This window comes from Schistocerca nitens, unplaced genomic scaffold (genome assembly GCF_023898315.1).
Source record: "Schistocerca nitens isolate TAMUIC-IGC-003100 unplaced genomic scaffold, iqSchNite1.1 HiC_scaffold_183, whole genome shotgun sequence".
NCBI classification, from domain to species: Eukaryota; Metazoa; Arthropoda; class Insecta; order Orthoptera; family Acrididae; genus Schistocerca; species Schistocerca nitens.
In genome coordinates, this window is record NW_026045724.1 from 1 (window position 1) to 22,658 (window position 22,658).

Genomic DNA, 22,658 nt, shown 5'->3' on the forward strand with positions numbered 1-22,658 from the left:
AACATTCTGCGCAGACCGGTTGCATTTCTCACGATTCCAGGGAAACTTCAGTTACGAGCAGTCGTGGCCGAGTGGTTAAGGCGTCTGACTAGAAATCAGATTCCCTCTGGGAGCGTAGGTTCGAGTCCTACCGACTGCGTCGGTTTTTTTCTTTTTTTGTTTAAGAAGAACGAGCAGAAAATTCGCAGTTTGCCTGTCGTTTTGGTACCTCTCCACACCTCGCCTCTCACAGCCGTTTATAGTGCCTGTCATTTTGATAAGGGCGAATTCCAAGCGTCAGCTTTCGCGTCAGCCGAGCAAAGTCGGACAAGTCGGGACATACTACAGGATGGTCTGCGTGGAGCAACGACGAAAAAAACCTTCATGTAACAGCACGCGGCTCACATACTCATACGAAAAAACCAGCGCCACTTGCGGTGGCCGGGAATCGAACCCGGATCAACTGCTTGGAAGGCAACTATGCTCACCATTACACCACCACCGCACTGCCGCTGCTCGCAACGCCCCGCTGTGTCGGCTTCCCGCCCCGCCAGCAGCGGCCCACGGTGATAGTAGCTGCAGGCGCTTTTCGAGGTAGGAGGGTGCATCCACACGCATTCGGGTAGCGCCTCCACGCACGCTGCGTCTTTGGGCAAGACTAGTCGCCGCGGCCGCAAGGTTACTCACACGATAGTGATGAGCATTCGTTTTAAGGCAATGTAGTGGAGGACTCCACGTGTGTAGCACTTTTTTCGGTTGTATCCGACGTCGCTGGGTGGCAATCCCACTTTCCCATGCAGAAAAGTGCTCGGGAAGCACGGGCAGCTTGTCGAGCATCGGTGGTTCAATGGCATGTGCCTCAGTAGTGCAGTAGGCAGCGCGTAAGTCTCATAATCGTAAGGCTTGCCGGCACGATAGCTCAGCGTGTTCGGTCTGAGAGTTATCTGCCCTCTGTAATAAAAGACCGAGTCAACGATGAACTTGAACGGGCGTCATCGGACGTCCGCCCCCAACAAATGCAACGAAAGAAATGAGAACAAAAATTGGTGAATGCTCGCTTAGCATGCGGACGGCCCGGGTTCGATTCCCGGCCGATGCATCGTTCTGCTGTTCTCGCTATAATGCCTGCCGCGCCGATTCCTCGCCTGAGCTGCGTCAGCCTCAGGAATGTATAGCAGGATTCGCTGTGAGAAGAACCATACACGCAGCACGCAGTAGACCGTACCTGGACGGTCGCGTGCTATTTCTGAACTCTAACGTCGGCCTGGCCCAACAGGCCGCTGTGTTCAGGTGCCGCAAGGGCGATGTACTGTAACCTCGGGCAGTGCTGCGTTCCGTTGAAAAAGCTGCGGCAGCAGTTTAATCTAGCAAGTAGGGAAAGCACGTGTAGCAACACAACAGATTCTTGAGAAAGCGCAAACTGTCTATCTCTAATATGCGAGACTTACCAAGTTTCCTGTAACGTTGCTTGCAACGTGCCTCGGTAGCGCAGTAGTAGGTAGCGCGTAAGTCTCATAATCTTAAGGTCGTGAGTTCGATCCTCACCCGGGGCATTTAATTTGCTGTACATCATGGCTGAATTAACGGCGTTGCTGTTGCTAGGGAACGAACTTAATTGTCGTTCGTTATCCACAAGGAGGCTACACCTCAGCGTCAATATGTTTATTTCCAATTATGACAACGTACAACTTTGATCTTTCTCTTCCCTTGTTATGAGTAAAATAATGAATAGTCAATTTCGAGCTGTGCGCCATGCCAGTCTGTAGGCGCAAATATGCTCGCAAACAGAGAACACCACTGAGACCAGATTCAGCACGAAATACGAGAGGAGACGGAGAAGATCTCACGCTTATCGAGCAAATCCGGTGTGGTCTAGTGGCTAGGATACCTGGCTTTCACCCAGGAGGCCCGGGTTCGATTCCCGGTACCGGAACGGAAGTTTTTGCGCACACAACGCTCCATGTTTTGGCCTTCGAACTGTCGTTTGTCGCCCACCCTCCGGAGCTTCGGCCGAACGTAATCGGGGAAAACAGGCACATGATGCAATTACTGTCGGCACCGGAATAAAGGGAGAAGTGGCACTGGTCCGCTGTTGGGGCTGCTACCAGCGTCAGTGGGAAGTCGGTGAAGTCGCCAGTTGCGGCAGAGCCAGCTGTTACCGTAGTACGCCTACACACGCGTTCCAGTTATTCACATTGCTTGCAGCCGCTCCATCCACAACAAGGGTGAGCCCCGGATAGCTCAGTCGGTAGAGCATTAGGCTTTTAACCTAAGGGTCCAGGGTTCAAGTCCCTGTCCGGGCGAAGATTTTAACGTTTCCGCAATGGCTCGTCTCGTAGCGATGGTAGCCCTGCCGTAATCAGTGCACAGAGTTCGTTTCTGTCAACATTCTGCGCAGACCGGTTGCATTTCTCACGATTCCAGGGAAACTTCAGTTACGAGCAGTCGTGGCCGAGTGGTTAAGGCGTCTGACTAGAAATCAGATTCCCTCTGGGAGCGTAGGTTCGAGTCCTACCGACTGCGTCGGTTTTTTTCTTTTTTTGTTTAAGAAGAACGAGCAGAAAATTTCGCAGTTTGCCTGTCGTTTTGGTACCTCTCCACACCTCGCCTCTCACAGCCGTTTATAGTGCCTGTCATTTTGATAAGGGCGAATTCCAAGCGTCAGCTTTCGCGTCAGCCGAGCAAAGTCGGGACAAGTCGGGACATACTACAGGATGGTCCTGCGTGGAGCAACGACGAAAAAAACCTTCATGTAACAGCACGCGGCTCACATACTCATACGAAAAAACCAGCGCCACTTGCGGTGGCCGGGAATCGAACCCGGATCAACTGCTTGGAAGGCAACTATGCTCACCATTACACCACCACCGCACTGCCGCTGCTCGCAACGCCCCGCTGTGTCGGCTTCCCGCCCGCCAGCAGCGGCCCACGGTGATAGTAGCTGCAGGCGCTTTTCGAGGTAGGAGGGTGCATCCACACGCATTCGGGTAGCGCCTCCACGCACGCTGCGTCTTTGGGCAAGACTAGTCGCCGCGCCGCAAGGTTACTCACACGATAGTGATGAGCATTCGTTTTAAGGCAATGTAGTGGAGGACTCCACGTGTGTAGCACTTTTTTCGGTTGTATCCGACGTCGCTGGGTGGCAATCCCACTTTCCCATGCAGAAAAGTGCTCGGGAAGCACGGGCAGCTTGTCGAGCATCGGTGGTTCAATGGCATGTGCCTCAGTAGTGCAGTAGGCAGCGCGTAAGTCTCATAATCGTAAGGCTTGCCGGCACGATAGCTCAGCGTGTTCGGTCTGAGAGTTATCTGCCCTCTGTAATAAAAGACCGAGTCAACGATGAACTTGAACGGGCGTCATCGGACGTCCGCCCCCAACAAATGCAACGAAAGAAATGAGAACAAAAAAAAATTGGTGAATGCTCGCTTAGCATGCGGACGGCCCGGGTTCGATTCCCGGCCGATGCATCGTTCTGCTGTTCTCGCTATAATGCTGCCGCGCCGATTCCTCGCCTGAGCTGCGTCAGCCTCAGGAATGTATAGCAGGATTCGCTGTGAGAAGAACCATACACGCAGCACGCAGTAGACCGTACCTGGACGGTCGCGTGCTATTTCTGAACTCTAACGTCGGCCTGGCCCAACAGGCCGCTGTGTTCAGGTGCCGCAAGGGCGATGTACTGTAACCTCGGGCAGTGCTGCGTTCCGTTGAAAAAGCTGCGGCAGCAGTTTAATCTAGCAAGTAGGGAAAGCACGTGTAGCAACACAACAGATTCTTGAGAAAGCGCAAACTGTCTATCTCTAATATGCGAGACTTACCAAGTTTCCTGTAACGTTGCTTGCAACGTGCCTCGTAGCGCAGTAGGTAGCGCGTAAGTCTCATAATCTTAAGGTCGTGAGTTCGATCCTCACCCGGGGCATTTAATTTGCTGTACATCATGGCTGAATTAACGGCGTTGCTGTTGCTAGGGAACGAACTTAATTGTCGTTCGTTATCCACAAGGAGGCTACACCTCAGCGTCAATATGTTTATTTCCAATTATGACAACGTACAACTTTGATCTTTCTCTTCCCTTGTTATGAGTAAAATAATGAATAGGTCAATTTCGAGCTGTGCGCCATGCCAGTCTGTAGGCGCAAATATGCTCGCAAACAGAGAACACCACTGAGACCAGATTCAGCACGAAATACGAGAGGAGACGGAGAAGATCTCACGCTTATCGAGCAAATCCGGTGTGGTCTAGTGGCTAGGATACCTGGCTTTCACCAGGAGGCCCGGGTTCGATTCCCGGTACCGGAACGGAAGTTTTTGCGCACACAACGCTCCATGTTTTGGCCTTCGAACTGTCGTTTGTCGCCCACCCTCCGGAGCTTCGGCCGAACGTAATCGGGGAAAACAGGCACATGATGCAATTACTGTCGGCACCGGAATAAAGGGAGAAGTGGCACTGGTCCGCTGTTGGGCTGCTACCAGCGTCAGTGGGAAGTCGGTGAAGTCGCCAGTTGCGGCAGAAGCCAGCTGTTACCGTAGTACGCCTACACACGCGTTCCAGTTATTCACATTGCTTGCAGCCGCTCCATCCACAACAAGGGTGAGCCCGGATAGCTCAGTCGGTAGAGCATTAGGCTTTTAACCTAAGGGTCCAGGGTTCAAGTCCCTGTCCGGGCGAAGATTTTAACGTTTCCGCAATGGCTCGTCTCGTAGCGATGGTAGCCCTGCCGTAATCAGTGCACAGAGTTCGTTTCCTGTCAACATTCTGCGCAGACGGTTGCATTCTCACGATTCCAGGGAAACTTCAGTTACGAGCAGTCGTGGCCGAGTGGTTAAGGCGTCTGACTAGAAATCAGATTCCCTCTGGGAGCGTAGGTTCGAGTCCTACCGACTGCGTCGGTTTTTTTCTTTTTTTGTTTAAGAAGAACGAGCAGAAAATTTCGCAGTTTGCCTGTCGTTTTGGTACCTCTCCACACCTCGCCTCTCACAGCCGTTTATAGTGCCTGTCATTTTGATAAGGGCGAATTCCAAGCGTCAGCTTTCGCGTCAGCCGAGCAAAGTCGGGACAAGTCGGGACATACTACAGGATGGTCCTGCGTGGAGCAACGACGAAAAAAACCTTCATGTAACAGCACGCGGCTCACATACTCATACGAAAAAACCAGCGCCACTTGCGGTGGCCGGGAATCGAACCCGGATCAACTGCTTGGAAGGCAACTATGCTCACCATTACACCACCACCGCACTGCCGCTGCTCGCAACGCCCCGCTGTGTCGGCTTCCCGCCCGCCAGCAGCGGCCCACGGTGATAGTAGCTGCAGGCGCTTTTCGAGGTAGGAGGGTGCATCCACACGCATTCGGGTAGCGCCTCCACGCACGCTGCGTCTTTGGGCAAGACTAGTCGCCGCGGCCGCAAGGTTACTCACACGATAGTGATGAGCATTCGTTTTAAGGCAATGTAGTGGAGGACTCCACGTGTGTAGCACTTTTTTCGGTTGTATCCGACGTCGCTGGTGGGCAATCCCACTTTCCCATGCAGAAAAGTGCTCGGGAAGCACGGGCAGCTTGTCGAGCATCGGTGGTTCAATGGCATGTGCCTCAGTAGTGCAGTAGGCAGCGCGTAAGTCTCATAATCGTAAGGCTTGCCGGCACGATAGCTCAGCGTGTTCGGTCTGAGAGTTATCTGCCCTCTGTAATAAAAGACCGAGTCAACGATGAACTTGAACGGGCGTCATCGGACGTCCGCCCCCAACAAATGCAACGAAAGAAATGAGAACAAAAAAAAAATTGGTGAATGCTCGCTTAGCATGCGGACGGCCCGGGTTCGATTCCCGGCCGATGCATCGTTCTGCTGTTCTCGCTATAATGCTGCCGCGCCGATTCCTCGCCTGAGCTGCGTCAGCCTCAGGAATGTATAGCAGGATTCGCTGTGAGAAGAACCATACACGCAGCACGCAGTAGACCGTACCTGGACGGTCGCGTGCTATTTCTGAACTCTAACGTCGGCCTGGCCCAACAGGCCGCTGTGTTCAGGTGCCGCAAGGGCGATGTACTGTAACCTCGGGCAGTGCTGCGTTCCGTTGAAAAAGCTGCGGCAGCAGTTTAATCTAGCAAGTAGGGAAAGCACGTGTAGCAACACAACAGATTCTTGAGAAAGCGCAAACTGTCTATCTCTAATATGCGAGACTTACCAAGTTTCCTGTAACGTTGCTTGCAACGTGCCTCGGTAGCGCAGTAGGTAGCGCGTAAGTCTCATAATCTTAAGGTCGTGAGTTCGATCCTCACCCGGGGCATTTAATTTGCTGTACATCATGGCTGAATTAACGGCGTTGCTGTTTGCTAGGGAACGAACTTAATTGTCGTTCGTTATCCACAAGGAGGCTACACCTCAGCGTCAATATGTTTATTTCCAATTATGACAACGTACAACTTTGATCTTTCTCTTCCCTTGTTATGAGTAAAATAATGAATAGTCAATTTCGAGCTGTGCGCCATGCCAGTCTGTAGGCGCAAATATGCTCGCAAACAGAGAACACCACTGAGACCAGATTCAGCACGAAATACGAGAGGAGACGGAGAAGATCTCACGCTTATCGAGCAAATCCGGTGTGGTCTAGTGGCTAGGATACCTGGCTTTCACCCAGGAGGCCCGGGTTCGATTCCCGGTACCGGAACGGAAGTTTTGCGCACACAACGCTCCATGTTTTTGGCCTTCGAACTGTCGTTTGTCGCCCACCCTCCGGAGCTTCGGCCGAACGTAATCGGGGAAAACAGGCACATGATGCAATTACTGTCGGCACCGGAATAAAGGGAGAAGTGGCACTGGTCCGCTGTTGGGCTGCTACCAGCGTCAGTGGGAAGTCGGTGAAGTCGCAGTTGCGGCAGAAGCCAGCTGTTACCGTAGTACGCCTACACACGCGTTCCAGTTATTCACATTGCTTGCAGCCGCTCCATCCACAACAAGGGTGAGCCCGGATAGCTCAGTCGGTAGAGCATTAGGCTTTTAACCTAAGGGTCCAGGGTTCAAGTCCCTGTCCGGGCGAAGATTTTAACGTTTCCGCAATGGCTCGTCTCGTAGCGATGGTAGCCCTGCCGTAATCAGTGCACAGAGTTCGGTTTCCTGTCAACATTCTGCGCAGACCGGTTGCATTTCTCACGATTCCAGGGAAACTTCAGTTACGAGCAAGTCGTGGCCGAGTGGTTAAGGCGTCTGACTAGAAATCAGATTCCCTCTGGGAGCGTAGGTTCGAGTCCTACCGACTGCGTCGGTTTTTTTCTTTTTTTGTTTTAAGAAGAACGAGCAAGAAAATTTCGCAGTTTGCCTGTCGTTTTGGTACCCTCTCCACACCTCGCCTCTCACAGCCGTTTATAGTGCCTGTCATTTTGATAAGGGCGAATTCCAAGCGTCAGCTTTCGCGTCAGCCGAGCAAAGTCGGACAAGTCGGGACATACTACAGGATGGTCTGCGTGGAGCAACGACGAAAAAAACCTTCATGTAACAGCACGCGGCTCACATACTCATACGAAAAAACCAGCGCCACTTGCGGTGGCCGGGAATCGAACCCGGATCAACTGCTTGGAAGGCAACTATGCTCACCATTACACCACCACCGCACTGCCGCTGCTCGCAACGCCCCGCTGTGTCGGCTTCCCGCCCGCCAGCAGCGGCCCACGGTGATAGTAGCTGCAGGCGCTTTTCGAGGTAGGAGGGTGCATCCACACGCATTCGGGTAGCGCCTCCACGCACGCTGCGTCTTTGGGCAAGACTAGTCGCCGCGGCCGCAAGGTTACTCACACGATAGTGATGAGCATTCGTTTTAAGGCAATGTAGTGGAGGACTCCACGTGTGTAGCACTTTTTTCGGTTGTATCCGACGTCGCTGGGTGGCAATCCCACTTTCCCATGCAGAAAAGTGCTCGGGAAGCACGGGCAGCTTGTCGAGCATCGGTGGTTCAATGGCATGTGCCTCAGTAGTGCAGTAGGCAGCGCGTAAGTCTCATAATCGTAAGGCTTGCCGGCACGATAGCTCAGCGTGTTCGGTCTGAGAGTTATCTGCCCTCTGTAATAAAAGACCGAGTCAACGATGAACTTGAACGGGCGTCATCGGACGTCCGCCCCCAACAAATGCAACGAAAGAAATGAGAACAAAAAAAAAATTGGTGAATGCTCGCTTAGCATGCGGACGGCCCGGGTTCGATTCCCGGCCGATGCATCGTTCTGCTGTTCTCGCTATAATGCTGCCGCGCCGATTCCTCGCCTGAGCTGCGTCAGCCTCAGGAATGTATAGCAGGATTCGCTGTGAGAAGAACCATACACGCAGCACGCAGTAGACCGTACCTGGACGGTCGCGTGCTATTTCTGAACTCTAACGTCGGCCTGGCCCAACAGGCCGCTGTGTTCAGGTGCCGCAAGGGCGATGTACTGTAACCTCGGGCAGTGCTGCGTTCCGTTGAAAAAGCTGCGGCAGCAGTTTAATCTAGCAAGTAGGGAAAGCACGTGTAGCAACACAACAGATTCTTGAGAAAGCGCAAACTGTCTATCTCTAATATGCGAGACTTACCAAGTTTCCTGTAACGTTGCTTGCAACGTGCCTCGGTAGCGCAGTAGGTAGCGCGTAAGTCTCATAATCTTAAGGTCGTGAGTTCGATCCTCACCCGGGGCATTTAATTTGCTGTACATCATGGCTGAATTAACGGCGTTGCTGTTGCTAGGGAACGAACTTAATTGTCGTTCGTTATCCACAAGGAGGCTACACCTCAGCGTCAATATGTTTATTTCCAATTATGACAACGTACAACTTTGATCTTTCTCTTCCCTTGTTATGAGTAAAATAATGAATAGTCAATTTCGAGCTGTGCGCCATGCCAGTCTGTAGGCGCAAATATGCTCGCAAACAGAGAACACCACTGAGACCAGATTCAGCACGAAATACGAGAGGAGACGGAGAAGATCTCACGCTTATCGAGCAAATCCGGTGTGGTCTAGTGGCTAGGATACCTGGCTTTCACCCAGGAGGCCCGGGTTCGATTCCCGGTACCGGAACGGAAGTTTTTGCGCACACAACGCTCCATGTTTTGGCCTTCGAACTGTCGTTTGTCGCCCACCCTCCGGAGCTTCGGCCGAACGTAATCGGGGAAAACAGGCACATGATGCAATTACTGTCGGCACCGGAATAAAGGGAGAAGTGGCACTGGTCCGCTGTTGGGCTGCTACCAGCGTCAGTGGGAAGTCGGTGAAGTCGCCAGTTGCGGCAGAAGCCAGCTGTTACCGTAGTACGCCTACACACGCGTTCCAGTTATTCACATTGCTTGCAGCCGCTCCATCCACAACAAGGGTGAGCCCGGATAGCTCAGTCGGTAGAGCATTAGGCTTTTAACCTAAGGGTCCAGGGTTCAAGTCCCTGTCCGGGCGAAGATTTTAACGTTTCCGCAATGGCTCGTCTCGTAGCGATGGTAGCCCTGCCGTAATCAGTGCACAGAGTTCGTTTCCTGTCAACATTCTGCGCAGACCGGTTGCATTTCTCACGATTCCAGGGAAACTTCAGTTACGAGCAGTCGTGGCCGAGTGGTTAAGGCGTCTGACTAGAAATCAGATTCCCTCTGGGAGCGTAGGTTCGAGTCCTACCGACTGCGTCGGTTTTTTTCTTTTTTTGTTTAAGAAGAACGAGCAGAAAATTTCGCAGTTTGCCTGTCGTTTTGGTACCTCTCCACACCTCGCCTCTCACAGCCGTTTATAGTGCCTGTCATTTTGATAAGGGCGAATTCCAAGCGTCAGCTTTCGCGTCAGCCGAGCAAAGTCGGGACAAGTCGGGACATACTACAGGATGGTCTGCGTGGAGCAACGACGAAAAAAACCTTCATGTAACAGCACGCGGCTCACATACTCATACGAAAAAACCAGCGCCACTTGCGGTGGCCGGGAATCGAACCCGGATCAACTGCTTGGAAGGCAACTATGCTCACCATTACACCACCACCGCACTGCCGCTGCTCGCAACGCCCCGCTGTGTCGGCTTCCCGCCCGCCAGCAGCGGCCCACGGTGATAGTAGCTGCAGGCGCTTTTCGAGGTAGGAGGGTGCATCCACACGCATTCGGGTAGCGCCTCCACGCACGCTGCGTCTTTGGGCAAGACTAGTCGCCGCGGCCGCAAGGTTACTCACACGATAGTGATGAGCATTCGTTTTAAGGCAATGTAGTGGAGGACTCCACGTGTGTAGCACTTTTTTCGGTTGTATCCGACGTCGCTGGGTGGCAATCCCACTTTCCCATGCAGAAAAGTGCTCGGGAAGCACGGGCAGCTTGTCGAGCATCGGTGGTTCAATGGCATGTGCCTCAGTAGTGCAGTAGGCAGCGCGTAAGTCTCATAATCGTAAGGCTTGCCGGCACGATAGCTCAGCGTGTTCGGTCTGAGAGTTATCTGCCCTCTGTAATAAAAGACCGAGTCAACGATGAACTTGAACGGGCGTCATCGGACGTCCGCCCCCAACAAATGCAACGAAAGAAATGAGAACAAAAAAAAATTGGTGAATGCTCGCTTAGCATGCGGACGGCCCGGGTTCGATTCCCGGCCGATGCATCGTTCTGCTGTTCTCGCTATAATGCTGCCGCGCCGATTCCTCGCCTGAGCTGCGTCAGCCTCAGGAATGTATAGCAGGATTCGCTGTGAGAAGAACCATACACGCAGCACGCAGTAGACCGTACCTGGACGGTCGCGTGCTATTTCTGAACTCTAACGTCGGCCTGGCCCAACAGGCCGCTGTGTTCAGGTGCCGCAAGGGCGATGTACTGTAACCTCGGGCAGTGCTGCGTTCCGTTGAAAAAGCTGCGGCAGCAGTTTAATCTAGCAAGTAGGGAAAGCACGTGTAGCAACACAACAGATTCTTGAGAAAGCGCAAACTGTCTATCTCTAATATGCGAGACTTACCAAGTTTCCTGTAACGTTGCTTGCAACGTGCCTCGGTAGCGCAGTAGGTAGCGCGTAAGTCTCATAATCTTAAGGTCGTGAGTTCGATCCTCACCCGGGGCATTTAATTTGCTGTACATCATGGCTGAATTAACGGCGTTGCTGTTGCTAGGGAACGAACTTAATTGTCGTTCGTTATCCACAAGGAGGCTACACCTCAGCGTCAATATGTTTATTTCCAATTATGACAACGTACAACTTTGATCTTTCTCTTCCCTTGTTATGAGTAAAATAATGAATAGTCAATTTCGAGCTGTGCGCCATGCCAGTCTGTAGGCGCAAATATGCTCGCAAACAGAGAACACCACTGAGACCAGATTCAGCACGAAATACGAGAGGAGACGGAGAAGATCTCACGCTTATCGAGCAAATCCGGTGTGGTCTAGTGGCTAGGATACCTGGCTTTCACCCAGGAGGCCCGGGTTCGATTCCCGGTACCGGAACGGAAGTTTTTGCGCACACAACGCTCCATGTTTTGGCCTTCGAACTGTCGTTTGTCGCCCACCCTCCGGAGCTTCGGCCGAACGTAATCGGGGAAAACAGGCACATGATGCAATTACTGTCGGCACCGGAATAAAGGGAGAAGTGGCACTGGTCCGCTGTTGGGCTGCTACCAGCGTCAGTGGGAAGTCGGTGAAGTCGCCAGTTGCGGCAGAAGCCAGCTGTTACCGTAGTACGCCTACACACGCGTTCCAGTTATTCACATTGCTTGCAGCCGCTCCATCCACAACAAGGGTGAGCCCGGATAGCTCAGTCGGTAGAGCATTAGGCTTTTAACCTAAGGGTCCAGGGTTCAAGTCCCTGTCCGGGCGAAGATTTTAACGTTTCCGCAATGGCTCGTCTCGTAGCGATGGTAGCCCTGCCGTAATCAGTGCACAGAGTTCGTTTCCTGTCAACATTCTGCGCAGACCGGTTGCATTTCTCACGATTCCAGGGAAACTTCAGTTACGAGCAGTCGTGGCCGAGTGGTTAAGGCGTCTGACTAGAAATCAGATTCCCTCTGGGAGCGTAGGTTCGAGTCCTACCGACTGCGTCGGTTTTTTTCTTTTTTTGTTTAAGAAGAACGAGCAGAAAATTTCGCAGTTTGCCTGTCGTTTTGGTACCTCTCCACACCTCGCCTCTCACAGCCGTTTATAGTGCCTGTCATTTTGATAAGGGCGAATTCCAAGCGTCAGCTTTCGCGTCAGCCGAGCAAAGTCGGGACAAGTCGGGACATACTACAGGATGGTCTGCGTGGAGCAACGACGAAAAAAACCTTCATGTAACAGCACGCGGCTCACATACTCATACGAAAAAACCAGCGCCACTTGCGGTGGCCGGGAATCGAACCCGGATCAACTGCTTGGAAGGCAACTACGCTCACCATTACACCACCACCGCACTGCCGCTGCTCGCAACGCCCCGCTGTGTCGGCTTCCCGCCCGCCAGCAGCGGCCCACGGTGATAGTAGCTGCAGGCGCTTTTCGAGGTAGGAGGGTGCATCCACACGCATTCGGGTAGCGCCTCCACGCACGCTGCGTCTTTGGGCAAGACTAGTCGCCGCGGCCGCAAGGTTACTCACACGATAGTGATGAGCATTCGTTTTAAGGCAATGTAGTGGAGGACTCCACGTGTGTAGCACTTTTTTCGGTTGTATCCGACGTCGCTGGGTGGCAATCCCACTTTCCCATGCAGAAAAGTGCTCGGGAAGCACGGGCAGCTTGTCGAGCATCGGTGGTTCAATGGCATGTGCCTCAGTAGTGCAGTAGGCAGCGCGTAAGTCTCATAATCGTAAGGCTTGGGGGCACGATAGCTCAGCGTGTTCGGTCTGAGAGTTATCTGCCCTCTGTAATAAAAGACCGAGTCAACGATGAACTTGAACGGGCGTCATCGGACGTCCGCCCCCAACAAATGCAACGAAAGAAATGAGAACAAAAAAAAAAAAAAATTGGTGAATGCTCGCTTAGCATGCGGACGGCCCGGGTTCGATTCCCGGCCGATGCATCGTTCTGCTGTTCTCGCTATAATGCTGCCGCGCCGATTCCTCGCCTGAGCTGCGTCAGCCTCAGGAATGTATAGCAGGATTCGCTGTGAGAAGAACCATACACGCAGCACGCAGTAGACCGTACCTGGACGGTCGCGTGCTATTTCTGAACTCTAACGTCGGCCTGGCCCAACAGGCCGCTGTGTTCAGGTGCCGCAAGGGCGATGTACTGTAACCTCGGGCAGTGCTGCGTTCCGTTGAAAAAGCTGCGGCAGCAGTTTAATCTAGCAAGTAGGGAAAGCACGTGTAGCAACACAACAGATTCTTGAGAAAGCGCAAACTGTCTATCTCTAATATGCGAGACTTACCAAGTTTCCTGTAACGTTGCTTGCAACGTGCCTCGGTAGCGCAGTAGGTAGCGCGTAAGTCTCATAATCTTAAGGTCGTGAGTTCGATCCTCACCCGGGGCATTTAATTTGCTGTACATCATGGCTGAATTAACGGCGTTGCTGTTGCTAGGGAACGAACTTAATTGTCGTTCGTTATCCACAAGGAGGCTACACCTCAGCGTCAATATGTTTATTTCCAATTATGACAACGTACAACTTTGATCTTTCTCTTCCCTTGTTATGAGTAAAATAATGAATAGTCAATTTCGAGCTGTGCGCCATGCCAGTCTGTAGGCGCAAATATGCTCGCAAACAGAGAACACCACTGAGACCAGATTCAGCACGAAATACGAGAGGAGACGGAGAAGATCTCACGCTTATCGAGCAAATCCGGTGTGGTCTAGTGGCTAGGATACCTGGCTTTCACCCAGGAGGCCCGGGTTCGATTCCCGGTACCGGAACGGAAGTTTTTGCGCACACAACGCTCCATGTTTTGGCCTTCGAACTGTCGTTTGTCGCCCACCCTCCGGAGCTTCGGCCGAACGTAATCGGGGAAAACAGGCACATGATGCAATTACTGTCGGCACCGGAATAAAGGGAGAAGTGGCACTGGTCCGCTGTTGGGCTGCTACCAGCGTCAGTGGGAAGTCGGTGAAGTCGCCAGTTGCGGCAGAAGCCAGCTGTTACCGTAGTACGCCTACACACGCGTTCCAGTTATTCACATTGCTTGCAGCCGCTCCATCCACAACAAGGGTGAGCCCGGATAGCTCAGTCGGTAGAGCATTAGGCTTTTAACCTAAGGGTCCAGGGTTCAAGTCCCTGTCCGGGCGAAGATTTTAACGTTTCCGCAATGGCTCGTCTCGTAGCGATGGTAGCCCTGCCGTAATCAGTGCACAGAGTTCGTTTCCTGTCAACATTCTGCGCAGACCGGTTGCATTTCTCACGATTCCAGGGAAACTTCAGTTACGAGCAGTCGTGGCCGAGTGGTTAAGGCGTCTGACTAGAAATCAGATTCCCTCTGGGAGCGTAGGTTCGAGTCCTACCGACTGCGTCGGTTTTTTTCTTTTTTTGTTTAAGAAGAACGAGCAGAAAATTTCGCAGTTTGCCTGTCGTTTTGGTACCTCTCCACACCTCGCCTCTCACAGCCGTTTATAGTGTCTGTCATTTTGATAAGGGCGAATTCCAAGCGTCAGCTTTCGCGTCAGCCGAGCAAAGTCGGGACAAGTCGGGACATACTACAGGATGGTCTGCGTGGAGCAACGACGAAAAAAACCTTCATGTAACAGCACGCGGCTCACATACTCATACGAAAAAACCAGCGCCACTTGCGGTGGCCGGGAATCGAACCCGGATCAACTGCTTGGAAGGCAACTATGCTCACCATTACACCACCACCGCACTGCCGCTGCTCGCAACGCCCCGCTGTGTCGGCTTCCCGCCCGCCAGCAGCGGCCCACGGTGATAGTAGCTGCAGGCGCTTTTCGAGGTAGGAGGGTGCATCCACACGCATTCGGGTAGCGCCTCCACGCACGCTGCGTCTTTGGGCAAGACTAGTCGCCGCGGCCGCAAGGTTACTCACACGATAGTGATGAGCATTCGTTTTAAGGCAATGTAGTGGAGGACTCCACGTGTGTAGCACTTTTTTCGGTTGTATCCGACGTCGCTGGGTGGCAATCCCACTTTCCCATGCAGAAAAGTGCTCGGGAAGCACGGGCAGCTTGTCGAGCATCGGTGGTTCAATGGCATGTGCCTCAGTAGTGCAGTAGGCAGCGCGTAAGTCTCATAATCGTAAGGCTTGCCGGCACGATAGCTCAGCGTGTTCGGTCTGAGAGTTATCTGCCCTCTGTAATAAAAGACCGAGTCAACGATGAACTTGAACGGGCGTCATCGGACGTCCGCCCCCAACAAATGCAACGAAAGAAATGAGAACAAAAAAAAAATTGGTGAATGCTCGCTTAGCATGCGGACGGCCCGGGTTCGATTCCCGGCCGATGCATCGTTCTGCTGTTCTCGCTATAATGCTGCCGCGCCGATTCCTCGCCTGAGCTGCGTCAGCCTCAGGAATGTATAGCAGGATTCGCTGTGAGAAGAACCATACACGCAGCACGCAGTAGACCGTACCTGGACGGTCGCGTGCTATTTCTGAACTCTAACGTCGGCCTGGCCCAACAGGCCGCTGTGTTCAGGTGCCGCAAGGGCGATGTACTGTAACCTCGGGCAGTGCTGCGTTCCGTTGAAAAAGCTGCGGCAGCAGTTTAATCTAGCAAGTAGGGAAAGCACGTGTAGCAACACAACAGATTCTTGAGAAAGCGCAAACTGTCTATCTCTAATATGCGAGACTTACCAAGTTTCCTGTAACGTTGCTTGCAACGTGCCTCGGTAGCGCAGTAGGTAGCGCGTAAGTCTCATAATCTTAAGGTCGTGAGTTCGATCCTCACCCGGGGCATTTAATTTGCTGTACATCATGGCTGAATTAACGGCGTTGCTGTTGCTAGGGAACGAACTTAATTGTCGTTCGTTATCCACAAGGAGGCTACACCTCAGCGTCAATATGTTTATTTCCAATTATGACAACGTACAACTTTGATCTTTCTCTTCCCTTGTTATGAGTAAAATAATGAATAGTCAATTTCGAGCTGTGCGCCATGCCAGTCTGTAGGCGCAAATATGCTCGCAAACAGAGAACACCACTGAGACCAGATTCAGCACGAAATACGAGAGGAGACGGAGAAGATCTCACGCTTATCGAGCAAATCCGGTGTGGTCTAGTGGCTAGGATACCTGGCTTTCACCCAGGAGGCCCGGGTTCGATTCCCGGTACCGGAACGGAAGTTTTTGCGCACACAACGCTCCATGTTTTGGCCTTCGAACTGTCGTTTGTCGCCCACCCTCCGGAGCTTCGGCCGAACGTAATCGGGGAAAACAGGCACATGATGCAATTACTGTCGGCACCGGAATAAAGGGAGAAGTGGCACTGGTCCGCTGTTGGGCTGCTACCAGCGTCAGTGGGAAGTCGGTGAAGTCGCCAGTTGCGGCAGAAGCCAGCTGTTACCGTAGTACGCCTACACACGCGTTCCAGTTATTCACATTGCTTGCAGCCGCTCCATCCACAACAAGGGTGAGCCCGGATAGCTCAGTCGGTAGAGCATTAGGCTTTTAACCTAAGGGTCCAGGGTTCAAGTCCCTGTCCGGGCGAAGATTTTAACGTTTCCGCAATGGCTCGTCTCGTAGCGATGGTAGCCCTGCCGTAATCAGTGCACAGAGTTCGTTTCCTGTCAACATTCTGCGCAGACCGGTTGCATTTCTCACGATTCCAGGGAAACTTCAGTTACGAGCAGTCGTGGCCGAGTGGTTAAGGCGTCTGACTAGAAATCAGATTCCCTCTGGGAGCGTAGGTTCGAGTCCTACCGACTGCGTCGGTTTTTTTCTTTTTTTGTTTAAGAAGAACGAGCAGAAAATTTCGCAGTTTGCCTGTCGTTTTGGTACCTCTCCACACCTCGCCTCTCACAGCCGTTTATAGTGCCTGTCATTTTGATAAGGGCGAATTCCAAGCGTCAGCTTTCGCGTCAGCCGAGCAAAGTCGGGACAAGTCGGGACATACTACAGGATGGTCTGCGTGGAGCAACGACGAAAAAAACCTTCATGTAACAGCACGCGGCTCACATACTCATACGAAAAAACCAGCGCCACTTGCGGTGGCCGGGAATCGAACCCGGATCAACTGCTTGGAAGGCAACTATGCTCACCATTACACCACCACCGCACTGCCGCTGCTCGCAACGCCCCGCTGTGTCGGCTTCCCGCCCGCCAGCAGCGGCCCACGGTGATAGTAGCTGCAGGCGCTTTTCGAGGTAGGAGGGTGCATCCACACGCATTCGGGTAGCGCCTCCACGCACGCTGCGTCTTTGGGCAAGACTAGTCGCCGCGGCCGCAAGGTTACTCACACGATAGTGATGAGCATTCGTTTTAAGGCAATGTAGTGGAGGACTCCACGTGTGTAGCACTTTTTTCGGTTGTATCCGACGTCGCTGGGTGGCAATCCCACTTTCCCATGCAGAAAAGTGCTCGGGAAGCACGGGCAGCTTGTCGAGCATCGGTGGTTCAATGGCATGTGCCTCAGTAGTGCAGTAGGCAGCGCGTAAGTCTCATAATCGTAAGGCTTGCCGGCACGATAGCTCAGCGTGTTCGGTCTGAGAGTTATCTGCCCTCTGTAATAAAAGACCGAGTCAACGATGAACTTGAACGGGCGTCATCGGACGTCCGCCCCCAACAAATGCAACGAAAGAAATGAGAACAAAAAAAAAAAAAAATTGGTGAATGCTCGCTTAGCATGCGGACGGCCCGGGTTCGATTCCCGGCCGATGCATCGTTCTGCTGTTCTCGCTATAATGCTGCCGCGCCGATTCCTCGCCTGAGCTGCGTCAGCCTCAGGAATGTATAGCAGGATTCGCTGTGAGAAGAACCATACACGCAGCACGCAGTAGACCGTACCTGGACGGTCGCGTGCTATTTCTGAACTCTAACGTCGGCCTGGCCCAACAGGCCGCTGTGTTCAGGTGCCGCAAGGGCGATGTACTGTAACCTCGGGCAGTGCTGCGTTCCGTTGAAAAAGCTGCGGCAGCAGTTTAATCTAGCAAGTAGGGAAAGCACGTGTAGCAACACAACAGATTCTTGAGAAAGCGCAAACTGTCTATCTCTAATATGCGAGACTTACCAAGTTTCCTGTAACGTTGCTTGCAACGTGCCTCGGTAGCGCAGTAGGTAGCGCGTAAGTCTCATAATCTTAAGGTCGTGAGTTCGATCCTCACCCGGGGCATTTAATTTGCTGTACATCATGGCTGAATTAACGGCGTTGCTGTTGCTAGGGAACGAACTTAATTGTCGTTCGTTATCCACAAGGAGGCTACACCTCAGCGTCAATATGTTTATTTCCAATTATGACAACGTACAACTTTGATCTTTCTCTTCCCTTGTTATGAGTAAAATAATGAATAGTCAATTTCGAGCTGTGCGCCATGCCAGTCTGTAGGCGCAAATATGCTCGCAAACAGAGAACACCACTGAGACCAGATTCAGCACGAAATACGAGAGGAGACGGAGAAGATCTCACGCTTATCGAGCAAATCCGGTGTGGTCTAGTGGCTAGGATACCTGGCTTTCACCCAGGAGGCCCGGGTTCGATTCCCGGTACCGGAACGGAAGTTTTTGCGCACACAACGCTCCATGTTTTGGCCTTCGAACTGTCGTTTGTCGCCCACCCTCCGGAGCTTCGGCCGAACGTAATCGGGGAAAACAGGCACATGATGCAATTACTGTCGGCACCGGAATAAAGGGAGAAGTGGCACTGGTCCGCTGTTGGGCTGCTACCAGCGTCAGTGGGAAGTCGGTGAAGTCGCCAGTTGCGGCAGAAGCCAGCTGTTACCGTAGTACGCCTACACACGCGTTCCAGTTATTCACATTGCTTGCAGCCGCTCCATCCACAACAAGGGTGAGCCCGGATAGCTCAGTCGGTAGAGCATTAGGCTTTTAACCTAAGGGTCCAGGGTTCAAGTCCCTGTCCGGGCGAAGATTTTAACGTTTCCGCAATGGCTCGTCTCGTAGCGATGGTAGCCCTGCCGTAATCAGTGCACAGAGTTCGTTTCCTGTCAACATTCTGCGCAGACCGGTTGCATTTCTCACGATTCCAGGGAAACTTCAGTTACGAGCAGTCGTGGCCGAGTGGTTAAGGCGTCTGACTAGAAATCAGATTCCCTCTGGGAGCGTAGGTTCGAGTCCTACCGACTGCGTCGGTTTTTTTCTTTTTTTGTTTAAGAAGAACGAGCAGAAAATTTCGCAGTTTGCCTGTCGTTTTGGTACCTCTCCACACCTCGCCTCTCACAGCCGTTTATAGTGCCTGTCATTTTGATAAGGGCGAATTCCAAGCGTCAGCTTTCGCGTCAGCCGAGCAAAGTCGGGACAAGTCGGGACATACTACAGGATGGTCTGCGTGGAGCAACGACGAAAAAAACCTTCATGTAACAGCACGCGGCTCACATACTCATACGAAAAAACCAGCGCCACTTGCGGTGGCCGGGAATCGAACCCGGATCAACTGCTTGGAAGGCAACTATGCTCACCATTACACCACCACCGCACTGCCGCTGCTCGCAACGCCCCGCTGTGTCGGCTTCCCGCCCGCCAGCAGCGGCCCACGGTGATAGTAGCTGCAGGCGCTTTTCGAGGTAGGAGGGTGCATCCACACGCATTCGGGTAGCGCCTCCACGCACGCTGCGTCTTTGGGCAAGACTAGTCGCCGCGGCCGCAAGGTTACTCACACGATAGTGATGAGCATTCGTTTTAAGGCAATGTAGTGGAGGACTCCACGTGTGTAGCACTTTTTTCGGTTGTATCCGACGTCGCTGGGTGGCAATCCCACTTTCCCATGCAGAAAAGTGCTCGGGAAGCACGGGCAGCTTGTCGAGCATCGGTGGTTCAATGGCATGTGCCTCAGTAGTGCAGTAGGCAGCGCGTAAGTCTCATAATCGTAAGGCTTGCCGGCACGATAGCTCAGCGTGTTCGGTCTGAGAGTTATCTGCCCTCTGTAATAAAAGACCGAGTCAACGATGAACTTGAACGGGCGTCATCGGACGTCCGCCCCCAACAAATGCAACGAAAGAAATGAGAACAAAAAAAAATTGGTGAATGCTCGCTTAGCATGCGGACGGCCCGGGTTCGATTCCCGGCCGATGCATCGTTCTGCTGTTCTCGCTATAATGCTGCCGCGCCGATTCCTCGCCTGAGCTGCGTCAGCCTCAGGAATGTATAGCAGGATTCGCTGTGAGAAGAACCATACACGCAGCACGCAGTAGACCGTACCTGGACGGTCGCGTGCTATTTCTGAACTCTAACGTCGGCCTGGCCCAACAGGCCGCTGTGTTCAGGTGCCGCAAGGGCGATGTACTGTAACCTCGGGCAGTGCTGCGTTCCGTTGAAAAAGCTGCGGCAGCAGTTTAATCTAGCAAGTAGGGAAAGCACGTGTAGCAACACAACAGATTCTTGAGAAAGCGCAAACTGTCTATCTCTAATATGCGAGACTTACCAAGTTTCCTGTAACGTTGCTTGCAACGTGCCTCGGTAGCGCAGTAGGTAGCGCGTAAGTCTCATAATCTTAAGGTCGTGAGTTCGATCCTCACCCGGGGCATTTAATTTGCTGTACATCATGGCTGAATTAACGGCGTTGCTGTTGCTAGGGAACGAACTTAATTGTCGTTCGTTATCCACAAGGAGGCTACACCTCAGCGTCAATATGTTTATTTCCAATTATGACAACGTACAACTTTGATCTTTCTCTTCCCTTGTTATGAGTAAAATAATGAATAGTCAATTTCGAGCTGTGCGCCATGCCAGTCTGTAGGCGCAAATATGCTCGCAAACAGAGAACACCACTGAGACCAGATTCAGCACGAAATACGAGAGGAGACGGAGAAGATCTCACGCTTATCGAGCAAATCCGGTGTGGTCTAGTGGCTAGGATACCTGGCTTTCACCCAGGAGGCCCGGGTTCGATTCCCGGTACCGGAACGGAAGTTTTTGCGCACACAACGCTCCATGTTTTGGCCTTCGAACTGTCGTTTGTCGCCCACCCTCCGGAGCTTCGGCCGAACGTAATCGGGGAAAACAGGCACATGATGCAATTACTGTCGGCACCGGAATAAAGGGAGAAGTGGCACTGGTCCGCTGTTGGGCTGCTACCAGCGTCAGTGGGAAGTCGGTGAAGTCGCCAGTTGCGGCAGAAGCCAGCTGTTACCGTAGTACGCCTACACACGCGTTCCAGTTATTCACATTGCTTGCAGCCGCTCCATCCACAACAAGGGTGAGCCCGGATAGCTCAGTCGGTAGAGCATTAGGCTTTTAACCTAAGGGTCCAGGGTTCAAGTCCCTGTCCGGGCGAAGATTTTAACGTTTCCGCAATGGCTCGTCTCGTAGCGATGGTAGCCCTGCCGTAATCAGTGCACAGAGTTCGTTTCCTGTCAACATTCTGCGCAGACCGGTTGCATTTCTCACGATTCCAGGGAAACTTCAGTTACGAGCAGTCGTGGCCGAGTGGTTAAGGCGTCTGACTAGAAATCAGATTCCCTCTGGGAGCGTAGGTTCGAGTCCTACCGACTGCGTCGGTTTTTTTCTTTTTTTGTTTAAGAAGAACGAGCAGAAAATTTCGCAGTTTGCCTGTCGTTTTGGTACCTCTCCACACCTCGCCTCTCACAGCCGTTTATAGTGCCTGTCATTTTGATAAGGGCGAATTCCAAGCGTCAGCTTTCGCGTCAGCCGAGCAAAGTCGGGACAAGTCGGGACATACTACAGGATGGTCTGCGTGGAGCAACGACGAAAAAAACCTTCATGTAACAGCACGCGGCTCACATACTCATACGAAAAAACCAGCGCCACTTGCGGTGGCCGGGAATCGAACCCGGATCAACTGCTTGGAAGGCAACTATGCTCACCATTACACCACCACCGCACTGCCGCTGCTCGCAACGCCCCGCTGTGTCGGCTTCCCGCCCGCCAGCAGCGGCCCACGGTGATAGTAGCTGCAGGCGCTTTTCGAGGTAGGAGGGTGCATCCACACGCATTCGGGTAGCGCCTCCACGCACGCTGCGTCTTTGGGCAAGACTAGTCGCCGCGGCCGCAAGGTTACTCACACGATAGTGATGAGCATTCGTTTTAAGGCAATGTAGTGGAGGACTCCACGTGTGTAGCACTTTTTTCGGTTGTATCCGACGTCGCTGGGTGGCAATCCCACTTTCCCATGCAGAAAAGTGCTCGGGAAGCACGGGCAGCTTGTCGAGCATCGGTGGTTCAATGGCATGTGCCTCAGTAGTGCAGTAGGCAGCGCGTAAGTCTCATAATCGTAAGGCTTGCCGGCACGATAGCTCAGCGTGTTCGGTCTGAGAGTTATCTGCCCTCTGTAATAAAAGACCGAGTCAACGATGAACTTGAACGGGCGTCATCGGACGTCCGCCCCCAACAAATGCAACGAAAGAAATGAGAACAAAAAAAAATTGGTGAATGCTCGCTTAGCATGCGGACGGCCCGGGTTCGATTCCCGGCCGATGCATCGTTCTGCTGTTCTCGCTATAATGCTGCCGCGCCGATTCCTCGCCTGAGCTGCGTCAGCCTCAGGAATGTATAGCAGGATTCGCTGTGAGAAGAACCATACACGCAGCACGCAGTAGACCGTACCTGGACGGTCGCGTGCTATTTCTGAACTCTAACGTCGGCCTGGCCCAACAGGCCGCTGTGTTCAGGTGCCGCAAGGGCGATGTACTGTAACCTCGGGCAGTGCTGCGTTCCGTTGAAAAAGCTGCGGCAGCAGTTTAATCTAGCAAGTAGGGAAAGCA

General features: G+C 52.7%; 46 non-coding genes across 46 annotated transcripts; 36 read left to right on the top strand and 10 right to left on the bottom strand.

The window, feature by feature from the left end:
* Positions 1-57: 57 nt before the first annotated feature.
* Positions 58-139, top strand: Trnas-aga (transfer RNA serine (anticodon AGA)). Its single transcript has one exon. It is a non-coding gene; the product is annotated as a tRNA-Ser (tRNA).
* A 273-nt stretch (positions 140-412) lies between these two features.
* On the bottom strand, positions 413-484 carry Trnag-ucc (transfer RNA glycine (anticodon UCC)). The gene has a single exon. It is a non-coding gene; the product is annotated as a tRNA-Gly (tRNA).
* Positions 485-1,456: 972 nt separating this feature from the next.
* Trnam-cau (transfer RNA methionine (anticodon CAU)) lies at positions 1,457-1,532 on the top strand. Its single transcript has one exon. It is a non-coding gene; the product is annotated as a tRNA-Met (tRNA).
* Positions 1,533-1,840: 308 nt separating this feature from the next.
* On the top strand, positions 1,841-1,912 carry Trnae-uuc (transfer RNA glutamic acid (anticodon UUC)). The gene has a single exon. It is a non-coding gene; the product is annotated as a tRNA-Glu (tRNA).
* A 296-nt stretch (positions 1,913-2,208) lies between these two features.
* On the top strand, positions 2,209-2,282 carry Trnak-uuu (transfer RNA lysine (anticodon UUU)). The gene has a single exon. It is a non-coding gene; the product is annotated as a tRNA-Lys (tRNA).
* A 138-nt stretch (positions 2,283-2,420) lies between these two features.
* Positions 2,421-2,502, top strand: Trnas-aga (transfer RNA serine (anticodon AGA)). The gene has a single exon. It is a non-coding gene; the product is annotated as a tRNA-Ser (tRNA).
* Positions 2,503-2,778: 276 nt separating this feature from the next.
* Trnag-ucc (transfer RNA glycine (anticodon UCC)) lies at positions 2,779-2,850 on the bottom strand. Its single transcript has one exon. It is a non-coding gene; the product is annotated as a tRNA-Gly (tRNA).
* Positions 2,851-3,822: 972 nt separating this feature from the next.
* Positions 3,823-3,896, top strand: Trnam-cau (transfer RNA methionine (anticodon CAU)). Its single transcript has one exon. It is a non-coding gene; the product is annotated as a tRNA-Met (tRNA).
* A 675-nt stretch (positions 3,897-4,571) lies between these two features.
* Trnak-uuu (transfer RNA lysine (anticodon UUU)) lies at positions 4,572-4,644 on the top strand. The gene has a single exon. It is a non-coding gene; the product is annotated as a tRNA-Lys (tRNA).
* A 137-nt stretch (positions 4,645-4,781) lies between these two features.
* Trnas-aga (transfer RNA serine (anticodon AGA)) lies at positions 4,782-4,863 on the top strand. Its single transcript has one exon. It is a non-coding gene; the product is annotated as a tRNA-Ser (tRNA).
* Positions 4,864-5,139: 276 nt separating this feature from the next.
* Trnag-ucc (transfer RNA glycine (anticodon UCC)) lies at positions 5,140-5,211 on the bottom strand. The gene has a single exon. It is a non-coding gene; the product is annotated as a tRNA-Gly (tRNA).
* A 975-nt stretch (positions 5,212-6,186) lies between these two features.
* On the top strand, positions 6,187-6,259 carry Trnam-cau (transfer RNA methionine (anticodon CAU)). The gene has a single exon. It is a non-coding gene; the product is annotated as a tRNA-Met (tRNA).
* A 309-nt stretch (positions 6,260-6,568) lies between these two features.
* Trnae-uuc (transfer RNA glutamic acid (anticodon UUC)) lies at positions 6,569-6,640 on the top strand. The gene has a single exon. It is a non-coding gene; the product is annotated as a tRNA-Glu (tRNA).
* A 295-nt stretch (positions 6,641-6,935) lies between these two features.
* Trnak-uuu (transfer RNA lysine (anticodon UUU)) lies at positions 6,936-7,008 on the top strand. The gene has a single exon. It is a non-coding gene; the product is annotated as a tRNA-Lys (tRNA).
* Positions 7,009-7,148: 140 nt separating this feature from the next.
* Trnas-aga (transfer RNA serine (anticodon AGA)) lies at positions 7,149-7,231 on the top strand. The gene has a single exon. It is a non-coding gene; the product is annotated as a tRNA-Ser (tRNA).
* Positions 7,232-7,508: 277 nt separating this feature from the next.
* On the bottom strand, positions 7,509-7,580 carry Trnag-ucc (transfer RNA glycine (anticodon UCC)). The gene has a single exon. It is a non-coding gene; the product is annotated as a tRNA-Gly (tRNA).
* A 975-nt stretch (positions 7,581-8,555) lies between these two features.
* Positions 8,556-8,628, top strand: Trnam-cau (transfer RNA methionine (anticodon CAU)). Its single transcript has one exon. It is a non-coding gene; the product is annotated as a tRNA-Met (tRNA).
* A 308-nt stretch (positions 8,629-8,936) lies between these two features.
* On the top strand, positions 8,937-9,008 carry Trnae-uuc (transfer RNA glutamic acid (anticodon UUC)). The gene has a single exon. It is a non-coding gene; the product is annotated as a tRNA-Glu (tRNA).
* A 296-nt stretch (positions 9,009-9,304) lies between these two features.
* Positions 9,305-9,377, top strand: Trnak-uuu (transfer RNA lysine (anticodon UUU)). The gene has a single exon. It is a non-coding gene; the product is annotated as a tRNA-Lys (tRNA).
* Positions 9,378-9,516: 139 nt separating this feature from the next.
* Trnas-aga (transfer RNA serine (anticodon AGA)) lies at positions 9,517-9,598 on the top strand. The gene has a single exon. It is a non-coding gene; the product is annotated as a tRNA-Ser (tRNA).
* Positions 9,599-9,873: 275 nt separating this feature from the next.
* Trnag-ucc (transfer RNA glycine (anticodon UCC)) lies at positions 9,874-9,945 on the bottom strand. The gene has a single exon. It is a non-coding gene; the product is annotated as a tRNA-Gly (tRNA).
* Positions 9,946-10,919: 974 nt separating this feature from the next.
* On the top strand, positions 10,920-10,992 carry Trnam-cau (transfer RNA methionine (anticodon CAU)). The gene has a single exon. It is a non-coding gene; the product is annotated as a tRNA-Met (tRNA).
* A 308-nt stretch (positions 10,993-11,300) lies between these two features.
* On the top strand, positions 11,301-11,372 carry Trnae-uuc (transfer RNA glutamic acid (anticodon UUC)). The gene has a single exon. It is a non-coding gene; the product is annotated as a tRNA-Glu (tRNA).
* Positions 11,373-11,668: 296 nt separating this feature from the next.
* On the top strand, positions 11,669-11,741 carry Trnak-uuu (transfer RNA lysine (anticodon UUU)). Its single transcript has one exon. It is a non-coding gene; the product is annotated as a tRNA-Lys (tRNA).
* A 139-nt stretch (positions 11,742-11,880) lies between these two features.
* Positions 11,881-11,962, top strand: Trnas-aga (transfer RNA serine (anticodon AGA)). Its single transcript has one exon. It is a non-coding gene; the product is annotated as a tRNA-Ser (tRNA).
* A 275-nt stretch (positions 11,963-12,237) lies between these two features.
* Positions 12,238-12,309, bottom strand: Trnag-ucc (transfer RNA glycine (anticodon UCC)). The gene has a single exon. It is a non-coding gene; the product is annotated as a tRNA-Gly (tRNA).
* A 980-nt stretch (positions 12,310-13,289) lies between these two features.
* On the top strand, positions 13,290-13,362 carry Trnam-cau (transfer RNA methionine (anticodon CAU)). Its single transcript has one exon. It is a non-coding gene; the product is annotated as a tRNA-Met (tRNA).
* A 308-nt stretch (positions 13,363-13,670) lies between these two features.
* Trnae-uuc (transfer RNA glutamic acid (anticodon UUC)) lies at positions 13,671-13,742 on the top strand. The gene has a single exon. It is a non-coding gene; the product is annotated as a tRNA-Glu (tRNA).
* A 296-nt stretch (positions 13,743-14,038) lies between these two features.
* Trnak-uuu (transfer RNA lysine (anticodon UUU)) lies at positions 14,039-14,111 on the top strand. Its single transcript has one exon. It is a non-coding gene; the product is annotated as a tRNA-Lys (tRNA).
* Positions 14,112-14,250: 139 nt separating this feature from the next.
* Positions 14,251-14,332, top strand: Trnas-aga (transfer RNA serine (anticodon AGA)). Its single transcript has one exon. It is a non-coding gene; the product is annotated as a tRNA-Ser (tRNA).
* A 275-nt stretch (positions 14,333-14,607) lies between these two features.
* Trnag-ucc (transfer RNA glycine (anticodon UCC)) lies at positions 14,608-14,679 on the bottom strand. Its single transcript has one exon. It is a non-coding gene; the product is annotated as a tRNA-Gly (tRNA).
* Positions 14,680-15,654: 975 nt separating this feature from the next.
* On the top strand, positions 15,655-15,727 carry Trnam-cau (transfer RNA methionine (anticodon CAU)). Its single transcript has one exon. It is a non-coding gene; the product is annotated as a tRNA-Met (tRNA).
* A 308-nt stretch (positions 15,728-16,035) lies between these two features.
* Positions 16,036-16,107, top strand: Trnae-uuc (transfer RNA glutamic acid (anticodon UUC)). Its single transcript has one exon. It is a non-coding gene; the product is annotated as a tRNA-Glu (tRNA).
* Positions 16,108-16,403: 296 nt separating this feature from the next.
* Positions 16,404-16,476, top strand: Trnak-uuu (transfer RNA lysine (anticodon UUU)). The gene has a single exon. It is a non-coding gene; the product is annotated as a tRNA-Lys (tRNA).
* Positions 16,477-16,615: 139 nt separating this feature from the next.
* Positions 16,616-16,697, top strand: Trnas-aga (transfer RNA serine (anticodon AGA)). The gene has a single exon. It is a non-coding gene; the product is annotated as a tRNA-Ser (tRNA).
* Positions 16,698-16,972: 275 nt separating this feature from the next.
* On the bottom strand, positions 16,973-17,044 carry Trnag-ucc (transfer RNA glycine (anticodon UCC)). The gene has a single exon. It is a non-coding gene; the product is annotated as a tRNA-Gly (tRNA).
* A 980-nt stretch (positions 17,045-18,024) lies between these two features.
* On the top strand, positions 18,025-18,097 carry Trnam-cau (transfer RNA methionine (anticodon CAU)). The gene has a single exon. It is a non-coding gene; the product is annotated as a tRNA-Met (tRNA).
* A 308-nt stretch (positions 18,098-18,405) lies between these two features.
* Positions 18,406-18,477, top strand: Trnae-uuc (transfer RNA glutamic acid (anticodon UUC)). Its single transcript has one exon. It is a non-coding gene; the product is annotated as a tRNA-Glu (tRNA).
* A 296-nt stretch (positions 18,478-18,773) lies between these two features.
* On the top strand, positions 18,774-18,846 carry Trnak-uuu (transfer RNA lysine (anticodon UUU)). Its single transcript has one exon. It is a non-coding gene; the product is annotated as a tRNA-Lys (tRNA).
* A 139-nt stretch (positions 18,847-18,985) lies between these two features.
* Positions 18,986-19,067, top strand: Trnas-aga (transfer RNA serine (anticodon AGA)). The gene has a single exon. It is a non-coding gene; the product is annotated as a tRNA-Ser (tRNA).
* A 275-nt stretch (positions 19,068-19,342) lies between these two features.
* On the bottom strand, positions 19,343-19,414 carry Trnag-ucc (transfer RNA glycine (anticodon UCC)). Its single transcript has one exon. It is a non-coding gene; the product is annotated as a tRNA-Gly (tRNA).
* A 974-nt stretch (positions 19,415-20,388) lies between these two features.
* Trnam-cau (transfer RNA methionine (anticodon CAU)) lies at positions 20,389-20,461 on the top strand. The gene has a single exon. It is a non-coding gene; the product is annotated as a tRNA-Met (tRNA).
* A 308-nt stretch (positions 20,462-20,769) lies between these two features.
* Positions 20,770-20,841, top strand: Trnae-uuc (transfer RNA glutamic acid (anticodon UUC)). Its single transcript has one exon. It is a non-coding gene; the product is annotated as a tRNA-Glu (tRNA).
* Positions 20,842-21,137: 296 nt separating this feature from the next.
* Positions 21,138-21,210, top strand: Trnak-uuu (transfer RNA lysine (anticodon UUU)). The gene has a single exon. It is a non-coding gene; the product is annotated as a tRNA-Lys (tRNA).
* Positions 21,211-21,349: 139 nt separating this feature from the next.
* Positions 21,350-21,431, top strand: Trnas-aga (transfer RNA serine (anticodon AGA)). The gene has a single exon. It is a non-coding gene; the product is annotated as a tRNA-Ser (tRNA).
* Positions 21,432-21,706: 275 nt separating this feature from the next.
* Trnag-ucc (transfer RNA glycine (anticodon UCC)) lies at positions 21,707-21,778 on the bottom strand. The gene has a single exon. It is a non-coding gene; the product is annotated as a tRNA-Gly (tRNA).
* Positions 21,779-22,658: the final 880 nt, after the last annotated feature.